Source organism: Benincasa hispida, unplaced genomic scaffold (assembly GCF_027475165.1).
Source record: "Benincasa hispida cultivar pf3 unplaced genomic scaffold, pf3_genome.v1.1 HicScf1666, whole genome shotgun sequence".
NCBI classification, from domain to species: Eukaryota; Viridiplantae; Streptophyta; class Magnoliopsida; order Cucurbitales; family Cucurbitaceae; genus Benincasa; species Benincasa hispida.
In genome coordinates, this window is record NW_028326038.1 from 12,588 (window position 1) to 20,380 (window position 7,793).

At 33.0% G+C, this 7,793-nt stretch overlaps 1 pseudogene; it reads right to left on the reverse strand.

Annotated features, from left to right (window-relative positions):
- Nucleotides 1–1,102: 1,102 nt before the first annotated feature.
- LOC150030719 (peroxidase 11-like) lies at nucleotides 1,103–4,223 on the reverse strand (annotated as a pseudogene).
- Between the last annotated feature and the right edge of the window lie 3,570 nt (nucleotides 4,224–7,793).

Below are 7,793 nucleotides of genomic sequence, written 5' to 3' on the forward strand. Positions count from 1 at the left end.
TAACAGCTAACAGCCATAAGCTATTCAAATAAAAAAGCAGAAGAATAATAATATGCCTCAATGTTCATGAAAGCTTCTACTTAGAACAAAACAATAGAAACACAAACCTCCTTTTTTGGTGCAACATGGCGCTCTCGATCAGCAATAACCCTTTTGTGTGCAAGCCATTGTTCCTTCCACGCATTTAGTGAAGGGAAACAATCAGACAATCAGATTGAACCAAGTTTCATAATCACAACAACCATCGAATCATACGTTTTTTGAAAATATATATGGTAAATAAACCCAATACATCTAGAAGCTATGACAGGTTAACTACTTATCCAGTTTTAATGAAGGCTATATTTAGACCCATTCAATCTTGTATAGCACATTAAACTATTTAAGGTTCAGGATCAACCTGAATGTAATGGACATACTGTAACCATATACCTTTCATGTTTTTTTTGTAACAGAAAAGTAATTATATTATCAGCAATTCTGAAATAGGTGCATAAGGGTAGAACCTGATAGCAATCTCTCCTTGTTCAGAAACCAGAGTTGCCAGCTGGTTGAAGATATTGCTCAATTCATGAATGGTGGATTCAACATTTTGAAGAGCTTCAGCTCTGCTCTACATGTAAGTATCTTATAATGGAACCATCTGTTGCTGTTGCTGCTACTGCTGCTGCAACAACAGTTGACCATCCCCATCCACCTACTTCCTGTAAATTTACAAGCAACATAATTTTCATTTCACCACATGATAATAATTTAATTAAGTTTGACAGGATCACAGGAAAGTAGATACCAGCATGACCAAAGAAAAGGATCAAAAGCAAAGAAGCAATACAGCACAACATAATTTTTTAAATATAGGAGCTCATGTGCACTTTCATTAAAAACAAGGATAACAGACCCCCCAGCTTCAGCATGACCAAAGAAATTTTAATTACTTGAAATTTTGGCACAGAAGGTTACCTCAGCTACTTGAATTGTTGCCTTTCGCTCCTCTACTTGCGTAACTCTTCCAACCCAAACAAATATTTCAACACCACAGTCCAAGAGATAACACTTATTATTTTCCAGTATGCTAAGCTAACAACTACCCACATCCAAATTGCTAGATTTCTGTGCCAATGAGAAGTCCCTCATTGACAGAGGGAAGATTTGAGTTTGCAAGTTCATAAATTTCAATTGTGGAATCCTTTCTTCCAAGAGGAACATCCCAGTAAGGGCTACCCACCTACAAAGCAAACAATTCCATCATTAGCATTTTGACACTCATCAATGATTTTAGATCCAGAATATAATTTTTAAGAAGTAAGAATAATGATATGTTTCCATAATTCCCTCCTCATTTAATAACCATTTAGGCCTTGGTTGGTAACTATTTAGTTTTTTATTTTTAATTTTTTAAAAATAAGCCTACAGACACCCCTTCCACCTCTAGATTTCTTGTTTTGTCATCTACTTCTTACACATATTTTTAAAAATTAACCCAAATTTTGAAAACTAAAAAAAGTAGTTTTTATAAACTTGTTTTTGTTTGTAGAATTTGGTTAAGAATTCAACTCTTGTACTGAAGAAAAATGCAAACTAGGGTAAGAAAATGAGAGAATATAAGCTTAATTTTCAAAAACTAAAATTAAAAAACAAGATGGTTACCAAACGAGGTCTTAGTTTTTTTTGTTTTTGAAGATTAAGCTTAGAAGCACTATTTTCACAAATAAGTTTCTTTGTCCGTTTATCCCCTTTCTTTGTTTTTGTTCTTAGAACTTGACTAAGAATTCAAGTGTTTCTTTAAGAAATGTGAAAATCATAACGGATTTGGGAGAACATGCATAAAGTTCAGAAAACAAAAAACAAGAAATGCAATTGAAAGCTTAAATTTTGGGATAATAATTACCAGAATCACTGTATCCCTGGCTGCAATAGTGACTATATCTGCATAAGAAACAATTCCAGGACATTCTGATTCAAGGTTGTTCTTAATCCTATCAATGATTTTAAAGCCTTTGAAGGAATGTATGTTGATGGAAGCCTTTTTCTCTCCCTGTAATGTTATGTTGTCATCTAGCAGAACCGACTCGTCGCACCCCTAATTCAAATCCTAACAATTGTGAGTTCGGTTCACATGAATATCATGCCTATATTTTCAATTCGATAAGATAAAAACAAGATAAAAACCAATACATCCACCTATGAGCTTCTTTGTTTTATGATCCATTTTTTCACAAAATTTTTCAAAATTCAAGCCAAGTTTTGAGAGGGAAAAAATCACAAAATTCTAGTTTCAGACTTCATTACTCTTGAACTTCAAGATTTGTGTCTATTTGATTCCTAAACTTTCAAAATTATAAATTTCATCCTGGAGCATTGGAATCTTTTAAAATCACAAATATACTAAACTCAAAATTGAAAATTCAAAGTTTCATAAGATATCATATTCAAACTTATATCTAATAGATCAATTAGTTTTTTAAAATATTTTGAATTTATCAAGGACCTGTAAGACACAAAATTGAAGGATTAGGACTTGTTAAGCACAAATTAAGTTTAGAAACTTATAATCACTTTAAAAGTTTAACGACCAAATAGACACAAACTTCAAAATTTAGAGATTAAACTTTACAAAAAGTATTATAACAAACAAACAATTACCTTACATATTTTTGTTCTCTTTTTCAAAAGAAAAAGAAAACAACAAACAAACAAGAGCTAAGACTCCAAAAATCCAAAACAAGAACGTTATCAAATAAGCCCAGCTTCACGAAAGCCAAGTTTCATTAAAAAGTAAAATCAAGAGTGAGGCCATAAACTTGAAATGCAAGCTCTGATTTAAAGAAGCAAGACAATTTCAGTATAATAAAGAGAGGTACCAAAACAAAAAGTGAATTGAACCTGAACAAAGCAGTCGTGAAAGTGCAATCGGACAACAAAAGCTGCATTGCATGGTTCAGAAAGCACAACACACTCTATTTCTTTCCTCACAACCTGCAACACATTGGAAAAGTTTTGGCATAATAACCCAATGTCAATCGGGGCTCCCCTATTTCAAACAAGTTGTGGCTCACAACAAAGAAAATAGAAAGCATTATGAACGAACGATTATGAAGAGTTGAATAGCCCAAACAATTATCCATATGCTCGTCATTATCAAGAATGTCAAGTGTCTAAAGAAATTGTTTTGCATTGAAGAATAAAATAAAATAAATGATATACGAAACCAAAGAAGGCATTACACTCCTACTATAGCCAAAATCCAAACATATACATTTCAAATATCATTTGGAAGGAGATATTTCCATTAATAGTCCATATTGAAGAGAATCAAAAGCATTTATATAACATAGTACCTTTTCCCCACCATCCTCAAACCGTTTATCCTTCTGTTCATTGCTGGGTTTACCTCCTGAAGTCCAAATAGAAAAATCTCCAAATAAAGCAAAATAAATAAGAGAAGTGAGAATAACAGGGGAAAAATAAGACACAAACACACATACACACACAAACATACCAAATTCAAGGGAGTTAATTCCTTCTCTAGATTGAAAATTTTTATCTTAAAAAACAATAGGTTTAGGTTCTTTCAAGCTCTCGCCCGCTTCCTTCATGAAAATGCCAGTAAAGATCAAATTCACTAACCATAAAGTCAAGAACATACGAGAGATACCAAGGGAGCGGATGATTTAACTGATATATAAGAGTACCTATTCAATTGAGTTAAGTGCTTCAACATCTCTTCGCTTCTGCAAAGAACAACATTACAAGAGGGAAAACAAAAAGAACTGCCTTGAATCTTCTTAAAACATTCATATTAATCAAACATTCATATTGCACAAGGTTTTTTTTAGATTCATTAAATAGTGCAAAAGAAATATATGGTAAATTCAGTTGCTTATAATGAAGGTGTAGTTGAGGGTTATTTTCTGCAATACTTCCACTTTCAAAGTCAATACCAAAAGTGAGGAATTGTTTCTTTCCTTGATTCTTATGGAAAATAGAATGAAATGATTTCCAATTTCTGTTTTTTCCAACTATAGGCGTTCATAATACCTATGCACACAAAGCTACATTAAAAACATACAAGGCAAGGTATATTCAGCCAAAAATCTATAGAAAAAGAGATCAACACTTGCAATAGTTGGAGCTCTGAGGTGCTGGATGGTACCTGGCGTTTTCTTCCAGTGAAAGGACACAACTCCAATCAAGTGTATCCAAACACAATATTTAAGGGTCATGACCCAATTTTCAGCCTTAATAAAGAATCCAAAAAGTTTATAAAATCTTAAGAACTTGTCAAAACACTTGAAACAATCTTTTAATACTGTACAACAGTTTGCTTCCAAACTCAAAATTCTTCTAAACCTCAAATCTATAATTCATACATTATAGGTAGTTCAAGATTAGGCCAAAAGGTATTCAAGAGCAAACAAGAAAGTCAAATAGAAACTCACTAAACTCTCACCCACAATAGAATTGATGGCAACTCAAAGAACGGTGCAACCATAGATCCACAGATCTGTGCGGTAGTGAGGGAGATCCAAAAGAGAGAAAGAGTGAAAAGCTGAGAGAATGAGAGAAAAACAAAAACCTATTGTTCGAGGTAGGCGATGATTGATAATCCACAGAGTTCAAAGGTGTGGATGGGAGGCGTACGAGTGGCAAATGTGAGAGAAGAAGTTCCATATGAACACAGGCGTGGGTGAGGAAACTCATGAGGGAGAGAGGAAAACACCCACTAAAATCTACTATAATCGACAACAGTGACGAGCGAAGACCTGCAGATGATCGATGAAGGTTGCGGCGTAGATGTGGCCGACGACGCTTATGTAGTTAAGAGAGATGAAAACGACGAGGGTCATAGGTTAGAGAACTCGCGAGGGAGAAGGGAGTTGTACGGCTAGAGTTGAAGTTTTCTCTTTCTTTTCGTTTTCCTATATATAACCAAACCCTAAAATTTGAGAGGGTAGCAAAAAATTGAAGGAGGGAAACAAAAAGTGAAAACTGATGAGGAAACAATAAATAGAGAGCTACAATGTCGGTTTTAAACTGACATTGTAGCCCCATCTTTAATGTCGATTTAAAACCGACATTAAAGATCTGTTTTTTTATTTTTTAAGAAACCGACATTGTACATTCACTTTAGTTTTTTCCAATCGACATTAAAGCCCAAAATTCTTGTAGTGAATGGGTCTATAGTATAGAGGTAAGATTGGGTACCTTATCCTGGTAAAACTATGGATACGACCTACTTTGTATTTGATACAAACGTAGTGATCCAACGCGTTCGTGTAGGAGACACACGAGTGAGAGTATCCTGGGCAATGAGTTTGCACAAAACCGGACTGCGTAATAGTAACCACTAGATGCAACTCCATTGACTAGTTAGGTTTCTATTTCAATAGGATGACCTAGGCAACTTAGTTTTACTCCTGAGTATATTATGAACTCTTGTTCATGAGGGATTGCCCTTTAATTTGTATAGGTGAGAGTGGCCAGTTTGCTGACTCAATATGCTTACCATTTTGAGGATAAGACCCATTGGGTAGCTAGGAACATAATCATACAAGATGGATTTTACTCCTTCCCCACTTCAGGGTAAGTAGATGAGTGTTCCCTTAAGTGGTGTCTCCGGGACTTGAACAAAAGGTTCTACCCTTTCACTGGCATGAGATGGATTTCTGTTTAATGGTTGGATTATAAACAGATTGTTCATTAGAGAAGCACTGGCCCTTAAGGATGTAGAGGTAACCCAAGGGTAAAACGATAACTTGACCCAATTGGTATTTTAAATATTCGTGTAGGACTACTTATGTTATTGGTCTATATCCATGGACATAGAAATATATCTGTAGTGAGAAGAGTGTAGTTGTGGGTCTTTAGTGAAGTGTACTCACAGTTAAAGAATATTGATTAATGTGGTTAATGAGTTTAGCCAATTAATCTCATATCATTGGAGCTTCTGATTTGTAAGTTCATTAGATCCCCTTCCTAGCTTGTAAAGGTTGTTGAGGTAATTTATTGAGTTTGAAATGTTCATATTCAGAATTAGGGAATTTTAATGTATAATGATACATTTTAATATAAAGTTTAATTTTAGGCTTTATATTACATTATTATTAATTTTAGATATGATTTAAAATTAATAGATGAGACAATTAAATATTTAAAGGAGTTCAAATATTAAGTTTAATATGGACAAGATTCATATGGAAAACTATAGGTCAATAATGTGCATTGGATAAAACTAAAGATTAAATGAGATAAATGTATTTGAATATGATTCAAATGGGAAACTAAATTTAATATATGATATTTAATTGGATTATCAATAAATTGAAGAATTAATTAATTATTTAATTTAATTTAATTTAATTTATTAAATAAAAATTATAGGTTAAAATTAATGTGCATTAGATGCACATTAAAACTATAGATTATGTGAGAGGAAATCATTTAAATATGATTTAATTAATAAATTTTATTTTATTTAAAATAAACAAATTAACTCCCATTTTAGGGAAGTTACGAGAAAACGTGGGATCAATCCCACATTTTTCTCTCCCTCTCTCATCATCTCTCTCTAACAAAAGGGTTTTGTTTGGCAAAGGGAGAATAAGGCTCTCAAGCTCTCTGTGTGTATTTTCTTTCTTTCTGAGAAAAGAAAGAAAAATTGTTATGTGATATTCCCAAATCCCGAAAGAGAGAATCCCACAATTCTCTATAGGCTCAATTCCCTACAAGAATAGGGAGGTTTCCAACTGGTGATGCCCAATCCCAATCAACAGAAAAATTCTACAGGCTTATCAAAGGTTTTGCAAGTAGGGGTTCTTCTCACTTTATAATTAGTTTTTTTTTTTTATTTGGTGGGGGGGGGGGGGGGGGGGGGTGGAATGGATGCTTAATCAATATTACCTTTTATTTCAATGCAAAATTGTTTTGATTTTAAATGCCAATTTGAAAAACGAAATAGTTTTGTGTTTTGGCTTCTGTTATGCCTTAGGGTTTTCATCCCTTCATATATTATGTTGATATAATATAATCTATAGTTTATTATTTTCTCATTTAACCCATAGTATTTAATATGAATCATATTCACATTAACTTTAACATATAGTTTATAATATAAATCTCATTAATATTTGAATCACATTCAATTTTTTTTTCCTCTCAAATAAACATTGTATTATACTTCATCACATACATTATGTTAATTATATCTCATATAATTAATTTTATAGTATAATGTATCACATACATTAACTTAATTATTCTTATATAATTAATTCCCTTTATTAATTTGAACAATTCAAATTAATCCAAAATTAATTCAATTTCCATCAATCCTAATTGAGCTAATGAGGGAACCTTATGGACCTATAGATTGAAGCTCCAATGGTACTTGTTTAATTAATTAAACTCTTTAATTAAATTAATCAACTTTCATTAACTGTCGATCACTCCATTAAAGTCCGATAGCTACACTCTTTGCACTACAAATATATTTCTATGTCCATGGATATAACTACTTAAAAGTGCGTTGACACTTCACAAATTGCTTGTAAGTATAACTAGCCAAAATTATCATTTTTGCCCCTGTAGTTACATCTAACTCCTTAAGTACCATTGATACCTCTAATGAACAATTAGTTATAGTCTAACTATAATCGAACCCCTCTTGGGCCACGATAGGGTGTGGTGCCACATTGTTCAAGTCCTGGAATCAGCTCTCAAGGGAGCAATTTCTCTACTTACCCTAATAGAAGAAAAATAGTGAATTCCGTCTTGTGCACCTGCGTTCCTAGCTC